At 35.5% G+C, this 25,070-nt stretch overlaps 1 protein-coding gene and 1 long non-coding RNA gene across 7 annotated transcripts in view; one reads left to right on the forward strand and one right to left on the reverse strand.

Moving 5' to 3' along the window:
* The window catches only part of LOC123615196 (uncharacterized), a 76,885-nt gene that overhangs the window by 25,987 nt on the left and 25,828 nt on the right, over positions 1-25,070 (forward strand). Inside the window, exons 2-3 of the long non-coding RNA XR_012505529.1 lie at positions 5,534-5,597; positions 22,482-22,668. This is a non-coding gene — a long non-coding RNA (uncharacterized LOC123615196). The remainder of the gene's footprint in view (positions 1-5,533; positions 5,598-22,481; positions 22,669-25,070) is intronic.
* The window catches only part of KIAA0825 (KIAA0825 ortholog), a 348,749-nt gene that overhangs the window by 15,888 nt on the left and 307,791 nt on the right, over positions 1-25,070 (reverse strand). The window lies entirely within an intron of this gene.

Consider the following 25,070-nt stretch of genomic DNA (forward strand, 5'->3'; position numbering starts at 1 on the left):
TTATACCAGTTCTTAGGATATGGTTCTGTAGACATTGAAGAAATAGAGGACTGGCCCAATTAGCAAACTCTGGATAACTGTCACAGTGAATGGAAATGGTAAGAAATTAATTGTAGTGGACCCCTTATATAAAACTGTTTTAAGACTGAAATTTGAGGACCTTATAACTTACCTGCTATGTTGGGCTTTTAGTACATGTAGCTTATGTTTTGAGAGGTCTGCCTTGGTTTGCAGTTTGATATTTATCACAATGAGCCACATTTTAGAGCTGCTTTACTGTGTGTAATTAATTTGCTCATTCATCCAGCAAACATTTATTGAGTGTCTGCTAACTTCAAAACACTGTGCTAGGTAATGTAGAAGTGAGAGGAGCTGGATATGTCTTCTCTTCAGGGAGCTGATTCAGATCAAGAGAGTTCATCATATGGGCTTGACTGAATAATTATTCTAAATCCATATTCAAAATCCCATAAAGATTTTGTAGAATATTTTCGTTTAGGTATGAAATGTCAGTGATAATATAAGGCAGTGGTGCCATTTCCTTAGGCTTTATTTTAGCAGTTGTTTGTGGGGAAAGGCATAATTCAGGCATTTCTTCCTTGACTCTTGAAGTAACCTGAGGTAGTCTTAGGAAGTAATTCATGTCCTTCCTCACTCATTGGAAAGGTAGCAATGTTACTAACAGAAAGACTCTTGATTTTTTTCTTTTTCTCAGTAGTAAAGTCATTATCAAATTCTGTGGTGAAACTGGAAACTACAGAATTTGATGTTCTTTAAAGACATTTCTGTAGAAGGGTCATTCTGATTAGCACCTAATCTCAAAGGACAAACCTCAGGGAGGAGACAGATAGAATGCTATCCTAAGTTTGAGAAAAACTTGATGAATATTGTGATTCATGAATAGTTTCAGGAAATCTATCATAAACCAGAAAATCAGCTTTGAATGTACTCATGGTGAATATAAATTAGTAGCTTGTCTTTTTATCCACATAAACCACAGAATTAGAGAGTTAGTCTTTTACTTTGGAGATAGGTGTTTATAATACTATATTTAACAGATGACACCTACCTTCTTTCTGATATGTCCTCCATGTGATGCAAATTCACAACCATTTTTGCTTAATGTTTTAAAACCTGAGTTTTAAGAAATGTACATACATAGTTTCAGTCTATCTTCTTTAACACGTTTAGTGAAAATGGAAAAATTGTTATTCTTTTCACGTAACCTAGACGATGAATTGCTTAGCTGTATCTTCTCTAAAATAGAATTGTTTAAAATTTCCTTCTAGGTAGCAGTTTTTGATACTTTAAAAGTTTTGTTTTGTTTTTCTCTGAACTTTGTATTGAATCTCTAAAGTAGTTAAATAATAGGAATACCAGGCCTTCACCATTTTCAGTAGGAGCATTAGAGAATGAGTGGATGGCAAAAATTTCACTTTGATGAGAGAGCAAAGAGAGCTTTGCTAACTTATTTCTAACTTAATTTTGTTATTCCCTCAAGCTAATTAAAGTATGCTAGTTTGGGGAGAATTCAGTAGGAAAAAGGAAAGCATTAAGGCTGCTCATTCACAAAAAAAAGGTGAAAAATAGTTAAGAATATCATTTATTTCTACTGTTTTATTTTCAAATTTAAAGGTAGAGATTTTAGTATTATAGAGGTTTTTGTGAAATGTAAAGAATGTTCGATGTTTATAGAAGACTGTAAATGGCAGTCACATCTTTGCCTTTGGATGTTATACAACATAGATATTTCTTAAAATAAACAAAGTGAGTTATTCCAACTCCCCACAACTTATTTTGACTTAATTTAATACTTTAATATCCAGAAAATGAAGTTTATTTGTTTATTTTATAAGAATTTATCACAGTTTGTTGTTAATATACTACTTAGAACCGCTGGAACCCAATGTTATATATGAAAATATACAGAAATAAATACAATGGATATGAATATATAGAGAAATACATATTTTAAAAATACACAAATAAATAGTTATGTCTATAAAAATCCATACTCAATACTATTAAATATCAGCACTTGCCATCATGAATTAGCAGGTTGGTTACTTGCTTCAGCCAAGAATTTGTCCTATGATTATGATAACTAGCTATGCATGCAGTTTATCTAGCTATTTATGCAAGAATTCAAATGAATGTTCTTTTGTAAGGCAGTTGATTTCTTTTGCTACTGCTAATGCAGTAAAAGGAATCTTTCCAAGCTTAGGAACAAGCAGCAGAACCCTTAATTTGAATTTATAGTCTTCAGAGACAGTCTGTGACACAACTAGACTGTCTAACAACTTATTTTAATTAATATGATTTGTTCTATTTATTTAAGTAGGAGAGTTATATACCAACAAACAGGACAACTAAGAATGCTAACAGTAACATTTTAAATAGTTATGGCTTAGAGAAAGCATAAATGGGAGCATAGCCATCAGTAGTAATGGAAGCTGAACTTTTCTATTAACAGTAAATCATCCCTATCTCCACCAGGGATTTTTTGTTTTGAGAGATTAGGTCAAAGGCCAAGGACATGCTATATGGCCAGCACTCAGTGCTGATGTTAGAAGAAATGCCCTTTGCTAAGAGAAGTGCCAGGACTACTGTATATTGTGAGAATCACATTGCTGATTATTCTCAGAGTAATGTATAATTTAATGAAGAAAAAGAAAAAAAGTCATTTTTTTTCTAGTTGAGTTTGATATACCTGGAAATGTTCATGGACTGTGCTCTGTAGACACTCGGTATCTATTTCCACTTACTAAACTGTTAGGTTAAAAGCTACATAAGCTTTGTCAAGCAATGCTAGTCTTGCTCCAAAAATGATTTTCTAGAAAGTCATCTTTTTCTTCAAGAAAAGAATTACATGTTTACACCTCTAAATTTCCAAAAAAATTGAGTGCATTTTTACTGGCCATATATAGCTGATGGCGACAAAGGCATCACAGGCTGTGTTGGCAACACAGGTTGGCACAAGGCTAACTAACCACTGCACTAACCACTTCTGGGGATAACAGTCTGAATGAAAGCACCATTCAGAAATGCATAATCATCAGTTGATGAGCCTGTCTGCAATCTATGTTACTCAAATTAATAACAACATCACGTGTAGAAAAGGATTTGAAATACAGACCTGGCTCATACTTTGTTTAAAGTTGGCTAAGGATTTAGAAAGCTTAAAAGTATTTCCGAATCTAGGGAAAAATGAGAGCTCTACATGGTTAGCGTTGCCATTACTGTTCATTGAGTCACTGCCTATATATTCATATTCACGTAGGTTCTAATGTTCTTTGATTACTGAATGAATGAAAGTATTTACTGAACGCCTATTTTGTACTGGCTCTGTGGGGTTTGAGATCATATAATCATAATAGCTAATGTTCATTTAGCAATGTCGATGTGTCAGGCACTGTTCTAAGTATTTGCATATATTAATTCATGTAGCCCTCACAGCAACTTTAATTAATGCCACAGACCAGGAGTTACCCAAGGTCACACAACTGGTCAGTGATGGAGCCGGGATTCTCACCCAAGCAATTGGCTCCAGAGTCAGTGCTCTTACCCACTATAGTATGTCTTCTGCAGACTGTTTCTCTCTGTGTCTCCTCTAAGTGAAATGTGAGCCGCTCACAATTTAACAACACATAATGTCCACTCTGCATATGTCAACACATTAAATGATGGGAAAAAAAAAAAACCCCACATGGCAGGCCAGAATTGAAAGAACTGATTTGAGTATATTTCAGATCTGCTTGAGTTGAGATGCTGTCACTGTCAGAGTGGTAGTAGATTGTGGACATTGCCTCTGCTCCTTGGGGATAATGGAACTGCTTCCTCACTTCCCTTCTTCACCCCTGGGGAACTAGTTACAAATACTTTTTCCTTTAACCTCATGCTAATATCAAGGAGGCTGAGAGGCATGATATATAAGATCTTTACCCTCAAAGAACTTACATTCAAATGGGTATCAAAATTATTTCAAGAAAATTTTTCATCTTATGTCCCTTCAGTAAGCTCTGGTGTAGTCTTCAGCAGCTACACAAAATGTGGAGTACATCACCTGTCCACACCTGGTCACTCTTTCCAAGATTCTTGATCTCTTCTTGCTGTTTCAGCTTAGGATATTTAACATGAAATCACCACTGCAATATTTTGTTTAAAATTGGCTAAGAATTTAGAAAGATTAAAATCATTCTAGAATGGTTTTATTCTAGATGAATTTTAAGTTTTATTAAAACTTAAAGTTTTTTATTTTTCACTTTTGTGAGTAGTTCCCTAGACAATGAAACAAAACAAAACAAAACAAAACGAGGCCAATACTTTGATGTGAGTCCAAGCTTTGGCAAAATGCATAAAAATAATACCAAGTCCAAGAGAAATTGAAACTCTAAGCACATTTTGTTTGCATGCCTTCCTTGTTTCTAATTTAATAAATGTTTCCCAGAATGGAGTTTGCAAATCAAAGGAAATATATATATATATATTTAAAATGTTTAAATATATATATATATATTTAAAATATATATATTTAAAATGTTTACTTATTCCCTTTTGGGTTCTGTGTCAATTGTGTACATTTCATAAATATAAACATAAAATGTATTTGCTAAGGAATTACATTTGTTGATGTGGCAGCCTCATGGCTTAAAGTATAAAAAATTCATACCTTGTCAATTATGAATTACATTTCCCTCATTTGTATAGAATAGGAAATTTGTTTGAGTACTAGCTAAAAATGTATGTGATACTATTTCAGATGTGAGGATTGCTAAAAAAAAAAAAATAAACCTCACCCTGCCTTAAGAGGTCAAACAACATCTGAAAACTATAATTCTTTAAGTAATAAAAAAAACTATTGTTTGCTCATTTACTCAGCTTTCTTCTTACTACATCCAGTTACCGACCATATCAGTCCATTTCCTTTGATTTCTCTTTTAGTCCAGTGGGTGTCGTAGCAGGAAGGCAGTATGAATACCCTTTAATACTTAATGGATTTTTTTTTTCAAATTTAAACATCGTACTTGCTAAGCAGAATTAATGCACTGACTAACTCCCACAGGTATCACCCAGGATGCCCTCTTCCTATTTCATTACCGTTTTGTGCGTGAACATATCATTGGTGTGGTATTGATGGTGAAAAAACCATCTTGCCCCCAAAAGCTGTGCCTTGTTTCCAGCCCTTGTTTATGAGGTATCTTCCAGCAACTCTCTCACTGCAGAGTTGCACACACTAAACGGTTGCCCAACTCAGATCATTGGCATTTTCCCTGAGGAAAATCCTATGTATGCTCTCAGTTTAATTAGAAACTGGCCCTTTGCTCTATCCTGCCAATTACCTCACCCATTATCTCGCACACCCTACAATCCTATCATTCCCCAGAAAATAGGTTATTTCTCCACACATCCTTGTCTCACTGCTACCAGACAACTGTCTGTGACCCTCTTTCCCCTTCAACTGCTTAAAGTCATTTTAACATCTATCACCACAGTTTAAGGTATGATTATGTCTAATAATGCTTTATTTTTGCAGTGGGTGCACCACGTTATCACCAGATACAGACAACTTTGACATTTCCAGAGCTTTTTGGCTCAGGGTAAGTCAAGTACTATATTACCTCCTTCTATGACTGCCAGATGAATAATCTAACACAACTAACTAAATCTTGAGAGAAGACATTACGGTTTTGGAGAGCCGTCTTCCTCACTTCACAGCACCACAGCCCTGCCCTTGACTCCTCTCTTCTGAGTTTATCTTCCCAATTTAAATTCTAACTTCGAATGTGTCAGTTGATTAACATTAAACTTCTAGGAGTCCATTTATTGGCCAACTTAACATCCTTCTGTACTTAACTACAAATTTAAGATTGAATAATTGTCAATTTAAAAGGAAATAGCTAGGAATCATTAAAAAATAAGCAATTGACATACTTAGTAAACAAAATCATTCTAGTTTTTTCTGTCTTACCCAACTAACCTATTTGCCATAACCTCTGAATCTGGGGAAAATGCAACAAGTCTAACTCAGTTATACGCAGTTGACATTCAAAGGTCATTCTCATTGATGTCTAAATTTTTGTCATGAGTTCCTGCTACCATATTACAATTATGATTTCCATCTCAAATTTATTAAATTTTCTTTACTATTAAATTCCATCATTCATCCAGCAATATGTAGTGGAACCAATAATGTCTACTGATGTCTAATATGCCGAATTTTGTTGTAAATTCAGTTATTAAAAACAAGGTCTTTATCAGCCCTTTCACTTATAAGCCATAGAGTATACTCAAGAGGAACTCACCTAACAATTTGGAATTATCATTAAAAATGTAAAAAGCCTGTGTGGGCCAATTCTTCTTTAATGTTAGCTAGAAGATGAACTCTGCCCAAAAAATGCTTTGGGGATATAGTATATTAATGATCCAATGGAATAAACACTTGACTATCAAAAAGCACCAAGTTTGAAAAATTACTTTTTCTTAACCTAACCCTGTCTTTATACAACATAAACAGATTCATTACTGCTGAGATATGCTGTATCTTTAATTTCATTTTCACAAAACTTCAACACACCTCCATAGAATCCAGATTCGTTCTCTCAGTAAATAACTATGACATTACCGTTATTAGTGTTCATAGGAAGTCCCTGTTTAGAAGCACAACAGGGAAATTAATTACTACACAGTATTCCCCACCTCTAGCAAACACATAAAAACATAAATACACACATATCCGTATATAATAAAACACTGGAAAATGATCAGAATAATCAAGAAAATGCTTTATCTTCACCTGTGGTTCAGCTATTCAGCCAACTTTAACCAATGTTATATCATTCAATTATTTTTAAAATCTAGGAAAATATTTGCAAATCAAGGTTATAAGGAAAATGTCAACCTAATTATGAAAAGAAACCAAGCTATCAAGCAATGGAATACTGTGAATCACTAACCTTAAATTCTATGTACATGGAAGCAGAAGAGATTCCAGATAAAAGGCTCAGATTGCATGCTGTGAAATATTTCACTTTCACCTGCTCCTATATTCTGTGGGTTTCTTTTCTCTTTTTTGTTCTTTCCTTAATAATTCAAATTTTTAATTATGAGAATTCCATTACCCTTCATTTGCTATGAAGCTAGCACTGCCTGTAGGATTGAGAAACTGAATTGATGAAGTATAACCAACCTTTTTATAGAAAAGAGCCATTTCTAAAATCCCCTAAACTCTGCCAAGCTTTGAAATTCTTAGTGTTGTGTTATGGAATCCATACATGAAATGTTAGAGAGGGGAGGTGACAAAAGATAGTAATGCAGGACTGTGGGTACCTGTGCTTCAAGCCGTAAGCCACGATGCTGTCTGTGGTCAAATGGGTGGGTACTACAATTTCCTAGGCAGTGCTAACTAACTAGTCTAGACTCCTTTCAAAAACTACAAAGCTATTTAGTGAACATCTCCTAGAAGCTATACAAACTTCAGATAACTGAACAAAATACTGGTATATAGAAAAATATATTTGGAGTGCCTACTATGAGGCAATGTATTATGCACAGTGGATATAACACAGTGACTGCAACAATTATTGCCCTTCTCTTATGGAACTTCTATCTGTGACAAAGACAAACTTTGGGCAAGTAATCAAATTGAATGAATTAGTGAATGGCAGTGCTGCAAGTCATATTTCAATAATTTTTATAGTTTTCTATGTATCGTTCCTGCATATTTTGGCTAGGGAAAATCCTAGAAATTTTATGGTGTGTATGTTACTACTATTCAGAGAATTTTTTAAACTATCTCTTCAATTTCTTACTGGGATATTGATATTTTTCAATATTTTTCTTGTATTTCATAGCCTTATGATTTCCAAGAGGATTTTATGTGGTATTTGGGGGTTTTCTAAGAAGTAATCTCTGTAGTCAATAACCATTTCCCACTTTTCTTTTCCAGCAGTTAACCCATTATTTCTAATTTATGTCTTATTATACCAGCCAGAAATTCTAGAAAAATGTTAAATAGATTGGGATATCCATCTCCTCCTTGATTTTAATGAGTTCTAATTTTAAAACTAACATTATATATTTTCTGTCTTCTTAGATATCCTTTCTTTATGAGAAGAAAGTATCCTTCATTTTTTTCCCTTAAGATTTTGTTTGTTAGGAATGTTCTTTTTCAACTTCTTAATTATGATTTCTGTCTCAGTTGATTAGAGTATGACTTTAAGTAACTTTTTTTAAAAGGTCATTTGGTGCTATAATTTTAAAATTCTTGAATAACTAAGAATTCTCCTGTCATCACACATAAACAACATCTAGGAAGGCATACAGTCCTTAGGTTACAAGTTTACTTCTTAAAATGCTATAGGCAGGTGGGAGTGCAACATTGTATAGCCAATTTGGGAAGTGGTTTTGGTAATTTATTAAAAAGTTAAATATACATCTACCATATAACCCTTCTATCCCACTCCTAGGTGTCTACCCTAAGAGAAATAGAAATTTATATTCACATAACCCTATAAGCAAATGTTTATGGCAGCTGAACAGTAGCCCCAAACTGTAAACAACCCAGATGTCCTTAAACTATTTCATACAATAAAATATCACTCAGCCATACGAAGGAACAAACTACTGGTTCACACAACAACTTGGGTGAATTTTTAATGCATTTTCCTAAGTGAAGGAATACAGAATCAAGTGGTTATATGTTGTGTGGTTCCATTTTACATGACAGAGACTCCATAAAAAGCAAAAATACAGGGAAGAAAGCAAATCAGTGCTTGCCAGGGGTTGGGAGTGGGAGCAGAAATTCTCCCTAAGAGAGTAACTCTTGTTTTGGGGGTTGATTAAACTGTTCTGTAGGGAACTGTAGTGGTGGACACTTCGCTCTATGCATTTGTCAAAATACATAGAACTGTACACCACAAAGAGTGAAGTTTATTATAAGATGACAAAATCAACTAGGATGTGGGGGGAAATATGAAATACCGACTGTGACATGGGTATCTAACAATATTACAAATGAATCCATAACTACACTGAAGGGGGTGAGGGAGAAAGGAGCGAAGCTAAGAAACTCTGGAAAGCAACATTTTGACTGAATGTTTTAAGACTAAAGGCAGAAGAGCTGTTCACAAACAATGTTCTCTAGTTGGTAATTTGTTTCTAACAGGATATGGATTAGGAAATCTAAAACTACTATCTTAGCTTTTTTTTTAAACTTGAGATTTTGAAAGTATTTTTAGATACTTTTAAAGATATTTTTACTTATGTTTATATACTAGGATTGAGTTGTCAATTATAGAAAATAGGAGTCATGTTTCTGTCAGAGAAAGAAGTTACAGGTAAGAGAGGAAAGCTAGAATGAGCTCTGTGGTGGTGGATTAAAATTGGAGATATCAATGTGAATTTACTCTTTCAATGTACATATAAATGATACAGAAATAAACCTTGATGTGTGTGTATGCTTGAGTTAGTATCCACACATGTATTTCCTAGCCCTGCCTACTGAAAGAGCCTAGAAGGTACCCCAGTAGCAATGAGCAGTCAGCACCTAAATCTTGGTTTCCAAATTCTGCTCTCTAGTGAAAAAGACAGGACTCCTTAGAGAAACAGCTGATTCTAGGGCTGGGGCAGGGGAACACTAAATGAACCTGGAGCATCAGAAAGTAAGGAGGTTAAAAAAAAAGATGAGACCATATCAAAAGAGCATGGGAGCCAGCCTGGAAAGTTGCCAATTGCCAAAGGTGAACCAGCTTGAGCGACAAAATAAATAATGATTGCATTAGATTATAATCAAATAAAATAAATATTTCTGAATCCATGCTAATATAAACAAGTGAATAAATGGGAGGATAAGTGACAACTCTTTCTCAAATAATAATTCTAATTAACATACGTGAAGGAGTAAGGGAAAGAAAAATCATCATTAAAGCACCACAGCAATAATTGCCACACAGTGGGTGCTAAAATTAGTGGGTGAAAGAAAGTTTATGCCAAAAGTGGATATCTGCATAAGATCAAAGTGTCTTCCCCAAATATTTTGTAATCACAAAGGAACAACGGTAGAGAATCCTAACAAATGCCAGCTTAACCAAGTGACCAAGAGTAACATCACCACTAATAAGACAACTTATGCTATTTAATCCCCAAAATGAGACACTGAGAAGGGCACATCACCTCTGTGGTTTCCCTCCCAATAATGCACAACCTTAATCTAATGAGAAAGCATCAGGTGAACCCAAACTGAGGCAGTTTTCAAAATAACTGACTAGTACCCTTCAGAAGTGTCCAGGTCATGAAAGACAAAGATGTAGGAACTGGCATAGATGGGAAAAGACCAAGGAGACATGACAACTAAATGCAGTGTGAGATCCCAGAACAACAGAACGACATTAGTAGAAAAAAGTTCTGTACTTCAGTTAAGAGTAGTATCCCAAGATTGATTTTTCAAATATTTCGGTTGAGGAGGAATATTTGCACTATGAGAGTTATATTGGAAACTCCTGTACTCCAGAATCAGAAAAGAGAATGTGAAGCAAAAGTTTGTATTTCACAGGATAATTAAAGCAAGAGATTTGGTATTTCTTCACAAAAAGAATTATGAAGGTAGGTAGTGGCCTGGAAACCAGTGAAGCTGATTGCAAAATGAATATTTAAAAGCCCTACTGATTTAATGTGCTCTTGTTTCCATTCCCTTTATTCTTTACAAAGACAAAGAGTCCTCTGTAAATATTGCTTTAAGGATTATCAGGATTCAATTTTCAATTTTATCCAAAGGCCATAATTTAAACCATAATATTGGCTTTATAAATGTAAACAGTGATTGAACCCCTTTCCTTTAGCTAACAGAAATGCCAATGAAATTAGAGTCAATTAAATAACTGCTTTATTAACCTAATGTATTACTGCTGTAAGACGTGCTATGGCACATGCAGCCAGGAGGGGAGCTGGGAGAGAACAAAACTCCGTCAACATAAGGAGAATGGAAACTAGCACACTGTAAAAACTTGATCCAATGAAAAGAGTAAAATCCTTATTGAAAAGCTGATGTGTCAGTTGCATTATTTTATAGTTAAAACCATGGCTGAAGATGGAAAAATTCTAAGAAATTTTAAAGGTTTTTCATTTGATTAAGATGATACTTAGTGCAGGACAAACATGTCTACAGGTTAGGTTTAACTCATCCCTCCTTTTAGAAGTTTGATAGCTTAGGTTTTGCTATTTAAGTTAATACTTAATTAGGAGTTTGGGATTAACATATGTAAAATAGATAACCAACAAGGGCCTACTGTATAGCATGGGGAACTATATTCGATATCTTGTAATAACCTATAATGGAAAAGAATCTGAAGAAGAATATATATATACACACATATATATATATGTGTGTGTGTGTATATACTTGCATAACTGAATCATTTTATCATTTTGCTGTACCACTGAAGCACTGTAAATTAACTATACTTCAATAAAAAATGAAAAAAATTGACCATGTAAGTGTGGATTAATTTCTGGTTGCTCGATTATGATCCATTTCCTATATGCCTATTCTTTTACTGTCATGATTTACAGCATTATACTCAGTCTTCAAATAATGTAAAATAACTTCTTCAACTTTGTCCTCCTTTTTCAAAATTGTTTGGCTATTCTGGGTCCTTTACTTTTTAATATAAATTTTCAATCATGTTGTCAATTTCTTCAAGAATCTTGTGTGAATTTATATGGAATCACAAAAGACCCAGAATTGCCAAAGCATTACTGAAGAAAAAGAATGAAGCTGGAGGAATAACCCTCCCAGACTTCAGACAATACTACAGAGCTACAGTAATCAAAACAGCATAATATTGGTACAAAAACAGACATATGGATCAATGGAACAGAAAAGAGAGCCCAGAAATAAACCCACAAACTTTTTGTCAATTAATCTTTGACAAAGGAGGCAAGAGCATACAATGGAGTAAAGATAGTCTCTTCAGCAAATGGCTTTGGGATAACTGGACAGCAGCATGTAAATCAGTGAAGTTAGAATACTCCCTCACACCATACACAAAAACTCAAAATAGCTTAAAGACTTAACATAAGACAAGAGATTATAAACCTCTTAGAAGAAAACATAGGCAAAATATTATCCAACATAAATCTCAGCAATGTTCTCCTAGGGCAGTCTACCCAAGCAATAGAAATAAAAGCAAAAATAAACAATGGGACCTAATTAAACTTACAAGCTTTTGCACAGCAAAGGAAACCATAAGCAAAACAAAAAGACAGCCTACAGAATGGGAGAACATATTTGCAAAAGATGAGACTGACAAGGGCTTAATTTCAAGAATATATAAATAGCTCATGCAACTTAAGAAAAAAACAGACAGCCCAATCCAAAAATGGGCAGAAGACCTAAACAAGCAATTCTCCAATGAAAACATACAAATGGCCAATGGACACATGAAAAAATGCTCAATATTGCTAATTATCAGAGAAATGCAAATCAAAACTACAATGAGGTTATCACCTCACACCAGTCAGAATGGCCATCATCCAAAAGTCCACAAACAGTGCTGGAGAGGGTATGGAGAAAAGGGAACCCTCCTACACTGTTGGTGGGAATGTAGTTTGGTGCAGCCATTATGGAAAACAGTATGGAGATTCCTCAAAAGACTGAAAATAGACTTACCATATGATCCAGCAATCCCATTCCTGGGCATATATTAAGACGGAACCTTAATCCAAAAAGATACATGCACCCCACTGTTCATAGCAGCACTATTTACAATAGCCAAGACATGGAAACAACTTAAATATACATCAACAGATGACTGGATAAAGAAGTTGTGGTATATTTATACAATGGAATACTATTCAGCCATTAAAAAGAGTAAAATACTGCTATTTGCAGCAACATGGATGGACTTGGAGAATGTCATTCTAAGTGGAGTAAGCCAGAATAGGAAAGAAAAATACCACCATACCATATGATATCACTTATATGTGGACTCTTAAAAAAAAGACAAACTTATTTACAAAACAGAAACAGACTCATAGACATAGAAAACAAACCTATGGTTACCAGGGGGGAAGCGGGTAGGAAGGGATAAATTGGGAATTTGAGATTTGCAGACACTAACTAATATATATAAAATAGATAAACAGCAAGTTTACACTGTATAGCACAGGGAACTATATTCAATGTCTTGTAACTTATGGTGAAAAAGTATATGAAAACAAATGTATGTATGTTCCGATATGATGAAGTATTGTGCTGAACACCAAAAATTGACACAACATTGTAAACTGACTATACTTCAATAAAAATTAAAAGAAAAAGAATCTTGTTTGGGTTTTGATTAGGATTGCGTAGAATTTATGGATCAATTTGGGGAGGATTATCATCTTAAAAATACTGAATCTTCAATCCATAAACATAGTATATCTCCTCGTTTATTTAGTTCTTTAACTTTGCAATGTTTTATAGTTTTAAGTGTTCAGGTCTTAAATATCTTTTTGTTAAATTTATTCATGAGTATTTTTATGCTATTTTAAATGGAAGTTTTAAAATTTTTCATTGTCAGTTGTTTGTTGCTAGTGTATAAAATGACAGGTTGTATTTTGACCTTGTATCCTGCAATTTTTCTAAATTTATTCATTAGGTTTAACGGCTATTTTGTGGATCCTTTAGGGTTTCCTACCTATGTATCATGTCATCCGCAAATAAGGATACTTTATTTGTGCCCTTCTCATTTGCATGCCTTTTATTTTCTTTGCTTGTCTTATTGTACAGACTAGGATCTTTAGTAAAAAGAAGACATATTTGCCTTATTCATATGATCTCTAAGAATTATGTTAGCTGTGGTTATTCACAAGCTGAATAAGTTTGCTTTTGTTGTTCCTAGTTTGCTCAGAGTTTTTAATAAGGAAATGGTTTTGTCAAATGTTTTTCTACATCTGTTGCAATGACTGTATGGTTTTTCTCCTATACTCTTTTAATATGTAAGCTGCATTGATTGATTTTCAAGCATATGTAAATAATTTGACCTAAAAATAGAACATATGAAGGCTAGAATATTAAAAATGGAAAATAAAAATGCGTCCTAATATTTACTATACCTTTCTTTAATCAGCAGAAAAATATCAAAGGCAAGTTACCTGATTTAGTATAAGTTGGAATGGGACCTACTCAAAGGGGATAAAGTACTGTTTTCCTTTCTTTTCTGATTTAAATTTTTTTTATGTTCATTGAAAGTGCTCATTTCTAGTTGTTTTGACAGTGCATTAAAAAGCTAACAACTCCATACTGCATTTTATTTAAGAAATTCAAGTCATTTCCTAAAACCACATTTTTTTCTATAGAAAAAGAGTTTCTCTTCAGGTAACTTCTTTGTTCCTGACTATGTAGGAAAATTGAATCCCCAGCTAAAACTTTTAGCAGTGATTCAGTTTCAGTTTATTTTAGTAAAAACAAAAATATTTCTGGGATTAAATATAACTATAGTATGGGCTACTGCCTGATGCTTTTGATTCCATGAAAGTTTAATTTCATTCTAGAAAGAAAACAGTTGGGTGATTAGGGGCAGGAATAAGTACCCATTCCCACAAAAATGGAACACAAAATGAAACAATTCATCATACAAAAAATACCCTCCATAAAAATACAGTTTCCTGAAAGGTAAATTATAAAAGTATGCATTTAGCCAATCATTTTAAATACCATAATTATACAGGCTGCTCATCAAAAGACTTTTAAGACTCATTAAAATCATAAAACAATTCTAATTAAATCCATATTTAAAATAAATTTCTATAACTAAACTACATGGTACTTTAAATCAAACAAAAAAAAGTTATATAAAAGATCCAATTAATTATAAGTTTTTTAAGAATTAAAGCCTAATTACTCTATGATTAAGTTTCCCCAAAATGTAATCATCAATGGCTCTATTCAGAAGATTTAGCCTTCTGTACCCCAGATGCCAGCAGAGTGCCGCAGCCCCGTCTTTGACACCAGCAAATCTATTCATCTGAAATCAGCATGACTGTGGAAACTTTACCTCCACCCCACTGGGGACCCAAGTGGTGAGACCAAACAAAGCTGCATATTTTATACAGATAAATGTCTCCCTATCTGCAGAGGTCCCTATCTGATTAAATGAGTTTGTGTTCATCAGCAAATTTTTTTAAAAAATCCATTTTCAGAGCAGGTTTTGAAAACAATGGTCATTTCAAAGATTCCCAAGTCGATGGGAAAAGATGCACAAGAAAAGAATAAGATTTGCAGCTTACAAAGAAAGAGAACTAGGCCTTCTAAGGGGACAGCACTAAAGCATTTCCTTCTAACTCTATGCAACTCTTCTTTCTTACTTAGCTACTTGAAATGTTTTTCATTTTTATTAGCCCAACTTCCCACGGGAAAGAAAATAAAAAAAGCTCTGTGACATCGCTGCCTCTTGTGTGTTCTCTGAAACTAATTAACCCTATGAAGTTATTAGGGCAGTGTCATTTTTTCTATGACATCACACAAGGTGAAGGTCACTTCTATAATATTCTTGGCTTCATTCATGTGGTACATACCGCACAAAATATAATTTATTGTAATTTCCCTTGTGCCCTGATAGCCAAGTGATTAGTTATTATGGTACATAAAAAGTTCAGCTGTATAGCATATGATTTATAGCCTCTATTTCTGATAATCTAATTTTCTTTTATGGTAAAAAGAAATTTACTATTTATGTTTTATAGATTGTTATTTTGAGAAAATAACTAAAGTATCTTCACATGGACACTTCCTGATTGCATAGTATCTAGATGTGGAAGCATCTAAATGATTGGGATGTAAAGGCAGTTCTTTATCCAGTTGACAGGAACTTTTTCTGGAACTCCTCTTGTCTGCGCCGGTGGCAGGCTGTTTGTCTGGTGACAGGTCAAGTTAGAGCAGAGCTACCTGCCACCTACTGCACAGACATCAGTGTAAGAACTGGTGGTTCTGCGCAGACAGAGCTGAGTTCAGGACCTAGCTACAGCAAGATCTTCTTCCCCTCGTGTGCGCTGTCCCTGACTTGAAAAGCCCCCAGCTCTCTGCCATAAAAACCTCTTTACAGACTTTTTAGATGTGGAATTGGCTTCCCTACACATCTCTGCTTTTAGAGAAAGGAACTTTTAGAGCCATGACCCTTGCTTAAATCCCTTCTCTGTCTCCTGGAATACTCATTACTATATTATCTTCATTTTCATTGTGCTTAAATTGCATTGTATGAATGCTAAGTTCAGGTGATTATATTAAAACTGGTTTCTATTCTAAGAGAAAGCTCTGCCCACCCTTGGGTGATTTGAGAAGTTCATCTGAAGGGTGAAGTCAACACACAGTCACCGCAGAAAAGTGTATGTCTCAGAGAGGAAATGTGAGCAGGCTTAGTCTGGTGAGAAAAGGGTTGTTCCATTCATCTGACTCCTAACTGTGAAGAGGGAAGGACGTGAAAGAAGCTGTATTTACCATGGTGGCCTGCCAGGCCCGGGGAGGGGGTGGCTTTCTTTGCCTGTATCAGGTGTGAAATGGAACAGCACCTGCGATCCCTAGTAATCGGAATACTGCACTGGGAAGCCTCGGAGCTAATAATGATGGCTGTTAATTATTAAGTACTTACTAAACACTTTACATGTATTAACTCTTTCAGTACTCACAATGATGAAGTGGTAAGTATTATATCCACATTTTATAGCTGAAGGAACTGAGGCCCAGAGAGGTTCAGTCATTTGTCCAAAGTCACACAGCTAGTAAAAGGCAGACCTGGGATTTGAACCCAGGCAGTCTGGCTCTAGTGAACTCTTAAACACCATGCATACTGCTCTTTCAATTCTTCATATTCTGTACTTGTTTAATAGCAGATACTTAACATTGCACTTAAAATATGCCAGGCACTCAACCAAGAGCTTTAAATATGTTAAATCTACTAGGTTCTTACAACAACCCCATGAAATATGTACTATTGTTATTCCCATTTTTCAGACTAGAAAAGCAAGGCACAGAGAGACTGAGAAACTTGTAAAAGTTATGAAGCTACTGAATGAGAAAGCTGGATCTGAACCAAGAGAGTCTGGTTGTGGAGAGTTTGTGCTCTGCACTACCTCCTCCTGTGTCTTTTCTTCTGTTGTCTCTTAGTATTTTGCAAAGTCTCTTCTGAAAGATTTAGCCTGTCCCAATTGTTCTAAGGGAGAATTAAAAGAGGTGGTTTGGGGCCAAAGCACTAGAAAAGGTGTACTTGGGTTTTGGGGTAGGGGTGTGGAAGCAGGAACCAGGGAGAAGCAGAAAGATGATGATCTGCACAAGCTAACCCAAAGGAAAGGCCAAGCCAGCAGAGGCAGAACAGAGGTCAGGGTCCATCCCCCGACAAGGTTCTCCTTCCAGGGTTCACTTTGGATATCCTGGTTCTGTCCTTCCAAGGAAGGAAGCAGCTACTCATACCCCACCCTCTGTCCGTGTCCTCCCCAGGCTTTCAGCTACTCTCTCTTGCTGAAAGCCATCTTTTTTTTTTTGGCCTCCACACCACTATTCTAGCTTTTCTTCTATTATTCTGACCACCCCTCTTGGTGGGTTTACTTTTGATTAAGCTTCTTCTGCTTCTTACCCTATAACTGGATTGTATCCTGTACAAATTCAGTCCCTGGTCTGCTCTCTCTCCTGTCACTGAGAGCTCACTGGGTTTAACTATCACTATGAGGTGATGTCCTTCAAATCCACAGCCTCTCCAGAATGCCCAACCCCATCTCCTACAGTGTGAGGTGTATCCTTAATCAGACATCATATTACCTCAAATCTTAGAAACCCATAGTGAAGCCAACCATCTTTCTCCAAACCAGTCTCCTGCCAACCTCTCCAGTCACTGTCAGGCCATGGTGGGATGACCTAGACCTGACTGGCATCCTCTCCTCTTGCCTCCTGCCATGCTGTTGCTCATCATGCCTCTGTTTCTTGCTCCTTTTCTTTCACCTAACAAGATTTCATTTTCTCACTCCCTGCTATAGACTGAATGTTGCATACCCCCCAAATTCATACTGAAACCTACTCCCTAGTGTGATTGTATTTGGAGGTGGGACCTGTGGGAGGCAATCGGGTCATAAGGGCAAAGCCCTCATGAATGAGATTAGTGCCCCTTATAAAAGAGACCCCTGCGATCTCCCTTGCTCCTTCCCCAACGTGAGGGCACAATGAAAAGACAGCTGCCTGTAAACCAGGAAGTGGGTTCTCACCACACACCAAATCTACTGGTGCCATGATCTCAGGATTCTCAGCCTCCAGAACTGGGAAATAAATGTTTGCTGTTTAATAGCCATCCAGTTTATGGTATTTTCTTACAGCAGCCCAAATAGACTAAGTAAGACACTCTCTTAATCCTCCTTGTATTTCTAGACCCTTATTAAATTTCTATAAAGTTTTCTCTGATTACTTGAGGGCTTAGTGACTCTCAACCCCTTCATGTTTAATGTCTATACCCCAAAATATAACATTTAATCAATTCTGTCTTGCATTTTTTGGTCACATATTCATCAGGATCCTTAGCTAATCTTAGCTGAGTATATATTACATGTCAGGCACTGGAGTACTGTCGGTACTCCATCATTCCACCAAATCCTCATGATAACTCTGTGGGGTCTCATTATAGTCTCCAGATTAGAGATTAAAATGCTGAAATTAAGAGAGATGAAGTGACTTACTCAAGGCATGGGGCAAAATGGCAAAACATTCATAACCATTTCTGTCTAAGGACAAAACAATAATCTTTCTACTGTATGTTGACTGAGTCCAAATCCTTTAAACTAATTTTCTAAATTCCTGAGTTTGATTTCTTTTCCCTATAAAAGAATCTGGGTTATAATCTGGAGCATACATATAACTATTAGTTTAAATCCTATTCCAAACAAAATAAGGCATAAATAAATATATACATAAATATAGCATCAATGGTTTCTAGTAAAAATCCAATAAATTCTAATACAGGTTTTGATGATTTCAGGTTATCAATATAGAACACAAAAGGTACTACCAAAACTTTTAAAAATTAATTTTATACAATTTGACAATATTTGAGAATCAACAATAAAGGCACCTATATCCTATAGTCATATGTAATTCAAAGTTGTATAAAATGAATATTTAAATGTCTGAATAGTATTTGTAGAACCTCAGACAAATTTAGTTATCATAGTGATCAATTCATACCTCTCTTCCTCAAGCCTTTTCTTCAACAGGATGTGGCTGTGTTAGTACCTAGTGGTTTTACTGATGGATAAATTACAGTGGTGGAAGATGTTGTTGGAAATCTGCCCATGGACCCTGAGAGCCCCTTACTTTTCTGTGCCCTGTAGCCTGACCACCTATAGCCAGCACCTGCATCTTCATAGGAGGGCTGCTTTCAGAATGCTGTAACCTACTCTACCAGAACACAACAGTCCAGCTAAAACAGAACCAGCACTCAAACCCATAACCATTGACCTGTGAACTAGATGAAGTTATACCTATAAGTGTACCAGTTACCAAACTAAACCAATCCACAAAGACAAAAAAAATTCCTATACCAGTACAACTCATCTACTTCTATTCCTTGTCTTTCTGTTCCCTTTTATAGAAACTCTGCTTCTCTCCTTTATTTGTTTTCCCGTGCTGTATTTCCAACTTAAAGAGTACATTTCTGTCACTCCTTAGTGCTGCTGTTTCCCTAGAAATGTAGAATTTGAACATATATATCAGAACCTTAAATGGTTAATTTCTTTGAATTTTTAAAGAGAGTTCTTTTTTGATTGAACTAAAGCAGCATCTGCATAAAAAGTGTCTTGTGGAAGCATGATAATGTAGAACCTAAAAAGGGAAGCCTCTTTGGGTGAAGTACAGAAAGCAGGTGTATGAGGCTCTGAGGGCGACCCACAGCTTCTTTGGTAGATACAAGGACAGAAAGAAGCAGCCATCGGGGAAGGTGCCTTTAACAAAATGCAGCAGGGCACACAGTCACGTCCTTAGCATTGCCAGGAGCGGGCTAGCACCTACAGAACTGCAGAACACTGAAAAGTTACTGCTTGTTGCATCTCTTGCAACTAAAACATGAATGTAAGGATTGTAGGAATGAAGACAGATGGGTGGGAAGGATGGGGAGAAGAAAAACCTCACAAGAGTATGAGTGGAGGATTAGATATCCTGGCCTGTGATGCTACATTGGAGGTACATGAACAGACAGAGAGGACACATTTCTGTGTACTGTTTACGTGTTCTGGGCTTAAGAAATGAACACGACTGTGTTTAAGAGAGAAATAATACCGGCAGTGTGGCTTAGGTGATGACCTCTGCCAATGTCAGGGACATGGCTAGAGACAGGAGGAACAAGCTATCAGATCTGCAGTGCTTTTTGTCTCTGGCTGCAGAGGCTTCTGCACCAGGAAATACAACAAAGCAGATGCCAAGGACTGGGGAAATAAGTGTGGGATCCCAAATACACTTGTAAATATGGCAAGAGTTGGTGCCATTTTATCTATTGCTATTGCAACCCAGTGACCCAGGGTAGTTGTGGGAAAGACTGTCAATTAGTTAAGATTTCACCTGAAGCACTGCTGCCAATTTCATGGCAGTTTTTGTGACCTCAGTGAAATTAACCAATACCGGAACAATGCTCCAGCTCATTTAACTAGTCACAAATGGTACTGGATATGGTAACTCCTGCCAAACAGGGTCTGTGCTCTTGATTGCTCTGTCTCAGAGCCTTTTGCTCCGAGATGGTGGTCTTCAATTCAGAGTGTCATGGGTGGCATTTTAGTGTCATTCCTAAGATGCTGGAACCACTGTTCTGTTTTCTTAGAACTGTCCCCACATCTGGTCTCAGGTGAACAAAGATCCTAGTTTTAATGATGGCATCCATGTGTACACAGAGAAACATGTAAAGGGCTCATTATTCTTAATGGAAGTACAGAAACTTAGAGAAATAAAGCACTACCTGCCATTTTCATGATCTCAATGGCAATAGAGTGCACAAATGCTTCAGTTTACAGAAACAGCTAGACCTTCCTGAACCCTCCCAGTGATTAATTAGAAAGCCTGTCTTACAGATTTTTCTCTCAGGTGTAGTAACCTTGTAGCCCTTACCATTAAGAACTAATAAATAAATGCTTGGTTAAGCATAAACAGGGTGATAGGCAGTGAAAGAGTGATGATCTTGGGTTTTATACAATATGCTCACTGTGTCATTTTACCTTGGAGGACAAAATAATATACAAAACTGAAAGTTGCAAAAGCAACTATAGTGAGCAATTTGTTATTATCCACTTAAAAGGTGTTCATAGTCCTCACTGTGAATGACCATCTTTGTAATTATATCACGATTAATTTTAATAAATAAAAATTCATGATTTTAAGAAAGGATTTTGAATTCTGCAATTAAACTAAAGACATATACTGGGTAAGGCTATCTAGAGGGTGATCAAATGTTTACATTTACTCTTTAAAAAGGAAGTAAACTAGATCAGAAAGCAAGTACTCACAATCAATGGAAACCTGCCCGTTTAGCAGATACTTGATTAGCTGATTTGTACAAATGTGGTAAGTTACCCATCAGATTAAATACAACTTCTCATCTCCTCCCCAAGTAGATTATGCTAATAAACTCAGGTAACTGCTGATTCCTCCCATTATCTTATCTTTTAAAATGAATTTTAAGAAATAAGATGTCAAGCTGGGAGCTTTGACAATCATGATATACCATAATCTTCAAAATTTTAGCTTCTACTCTGAAACTGATCATGAAAAGTAAAGTTGACCTCATTAAAACTATGCAGTCAGAATCCCATAAACCTGATGGTATATTCAGGAAAAAACAGATCAAACTGGCTGATTATAAACAAAATATTTGGATAACTAGCTAAATCAGTGAACAACTTAACTGATTCGTCTTAAAAGGCTCTTTAGAGCAGTAACAAATTATTTTACAAAATCTAGGCCAGTGTGAGTCATATTTTCACTTTTGTTATTGGGCGATGTGATTTATGCAAATATGACATATTTGTACTTCTTTGATAATTGCCAATTTAGTCAAACCAAAAGCAGTGACTTGAGATACACCCTAAAATATGTTATTAAGGTATAATAGTTTGGATCAACATTTTTCTCTTTCAAGCCCACACGAAAATAGCTCCCAAAGAGGTTGCCTTATACTTTGAATAATTCCAAAACAAAAAATTACCAATTTACTTGGATAAGAGAGCTGTGGATTATGTGAGAAGAGGGAACAAGAGAGCTACCTCAAAACATCACAGATTGATTCTTTGCAAATCCTTCTCCTGTTACAAAAAGTTAGCATCACACTTGCACTCAAACAAATGCAAAAAACTTAAGACCATCAAGTTAAATTGTAAGCTCTTTATGGAAAAATAACTTTTCTTTAGATTCCTCCAAAGATTAACAGTGTGCATCCTACATACACCTATTGAATGAATTACACCTTTTTTTTTTTTTTTTTTTTCAGGAGGGAAAGGAAGAATATACAAAAGACAGCATCAGAAAGAGACTCCAGTTTTCAGGGCATTTAATTCATATCCGTTCTTCTTGATATTTAAAGCTGTTCATCCATAAAATTATTTATATGTTCTTGTCTACTGAGAGCAGTTAATAGTCACTCAAAATCTCACTACCAGAAATAACTTCAATATTTGGTGAGTATCTTTCCAGACATTTGTGTTCATACAAAGACAGAGGAAAAGGTTTTTTTTTTAAGGGGTAATTCCATAAATGCTTTAATAATACATAACAAATTATAGGAAAAACATTAAGTGAAGGAAAAAAATTGTTGGACTTCTGAGAAATGTTTCTTCACTGAGTTGTTAGAATTCCTTAAAAATTTCTTTAAATTTAATGAAAAAAATAGTATGAAAGAACTAAATATAGTATAGTATAGGAAACAGTATGAAAGAAAGTGGCTGAAGTCAGTACATAAAACAGTATCTTTTGAGAGCTGACTGTAAAGGATGCATTAACACATCAGTGGGCAAGCCTACCACTTCCCTTTTCCTCCATCCTCAACAGTTCATTTATGTGTGCATGCTCATTTGTATATAATTGGTTTTACACTCTCAAGGTTTATGACATTGAACCGTATGACAAGATTTCCATGATAGTTTAATCTTAAGTATTCTTACATGGTATTTTATTTTGATTCATCTATTGCTAATAATAATTAGCACAGGTGCTATAATCCCTAAATTCTTACCTACTTGAGAATGTTGTCTTTATGTTTGAAAGATAACCTGCCTATGAGTGAAATTCTTAGATCATATACTTTTGCAACTGGAAACTTACAGCCATAGCCCCACTGTTCTGTCATTAGTGTTGCTTTGAAGAAGTCTAGACAAACCTGTTTTTTCCCATTTTACATGACTTTCTCAGTTAGGACACCCAAATAATTTTATCCTTAAATATCAGAAACTGTATTAGCATATGTTTTGGTATTGATTATTTTGTATTAAGTTCTTCTCAGCTGTAAAGGGCCCTTACAATATACAGATCAAATGCTTGTTCAGGAAAGCTTTCTTAAATATTAGATCATTTTTTGTTCCATTTGTCAATCTTCTTCAGAAACAGTAAGTTTTTGGTAGTGGGATTTCCTTCCTTTGTCTGTCTGCCACATCTATCATCTTCTTTATCATAATTTTTATATTGTTCTTTTTCCTAACTTGATTTGTAAGATTTATCCTCCATGTTTTTATTTCTCAATTCTGACCTGCATGACTTTGTTTTCAAGAGTACATATTCTAATTTTTATTGCCTTTAATGGGGCTTTTATGTCTGTAATGATTTCTAGTTTCTCTTTCATTTTATTCCTGAGTTTCTAGCTCAGTTTTCATCTTCTGTTATTTCACTGGATCACCGTTTTGGGTGGCGGGTGGATGGAATTAGGGTTATGTATTTGTTTGTTTGTTTGTTTGTTTGTTTGTTTGTTTATTTAAGTGGAGGTACTGGGGATTGAACCCAGGACCTTATGCACGCTAAGCATGCGCTCTATCACTAAGCAATACCTTCCCCACTTGGATCACCTTTTTTAGCTTTCTTTTGATTGTCTTTAAGAAGTCATGTTGTCTAATTTCTTTGAGACGCTGGAGGATTATTTATTGGACACTTCTGTATTTCTCTGTGCCATTTCTCTTCAGGTATGTATTTTTCATCCATCTTTTGGTTATGTTCTTTTTTTCCCCCACGTTTTATGCATAGGTCAGAGTTGGTTTCTTTCTCCTATTAGGGCAGGCAAGATACCGTCTAAAGGGCAGGCTGTTTCTTTATTTGTGCTTAGTGGCTTCTTCAAAGAAGCCTCTCTGAAATACATATACTCCTATTCTTCAAGAGTTCTTTTAATTCCTACATCATGAGTTTCCTAAAACTCGTACCATGGGCTGGCTGATTTTCATCTTGTTCCCTGTCTCAGTGCTTATCTATCGCACTCTCTCGGGCTCCTCTGTAAAGTCTCATTACTGTTCATCAACCATTTGTGGACTAACCTTTCACTCCTGCTGTCCCCAGTTGATAAGTTTATGAAATACACTTATGGAATGGAAGAATTAGCGAAGGATCAATCTGGCTCTCTTTTAGAAAATACCACACTGCTGTTCTTTTTGGTTGGAGAAGTGGAGGGCATATTTCAGGGTATCCTTTTCAGTTATTTATTTTGAAATGATTTTATGTTTTTATATCAGGGATTATTATGTTTCTTTTACTCTCCAATTCAGAAATTGAGTCAGCAATGTTCTATTCTCCTAATTAGGTTTTAGTTATACCTAGGGGCTCCCTAGATACCCATGGCCAAGAACTCTAATATAAATAAAAATGCAGTATCATTCTCTGTTCTATTATAATTATCAACTGAGTTAAAGCAAAACCCACTGAGATGACTATTAAACTGCAATAGGAACCTTACGAAATAAGTGTGTGCTCCCAAAAGCACTTTTTACATCAGTCCTAAAACAACCCAAGGTGTCAGAATGAGGTAAGCTTACATTTCACCTTCCTTTTAAAAGCCTATTTTCCCAGACCTTCAGAACTTTTCCAAGCAGCTCTGCCCTGACTC

Source organism: Camelus bactrianus, chromosome 3 (assembly GCF_048773025.1).
Source record: "Camelus bactrianus isolate YW-2024 breed Bactrian camel chromosome 3, ASM4877302v1, whole genome shotgun sequence".
Classification (NCBI taxonomy): Eukaryota; Metazoa; Chordata; class Mammalia; order Artiodactyla; family Camelidae; genus Camelus; species Camelus bactrianus.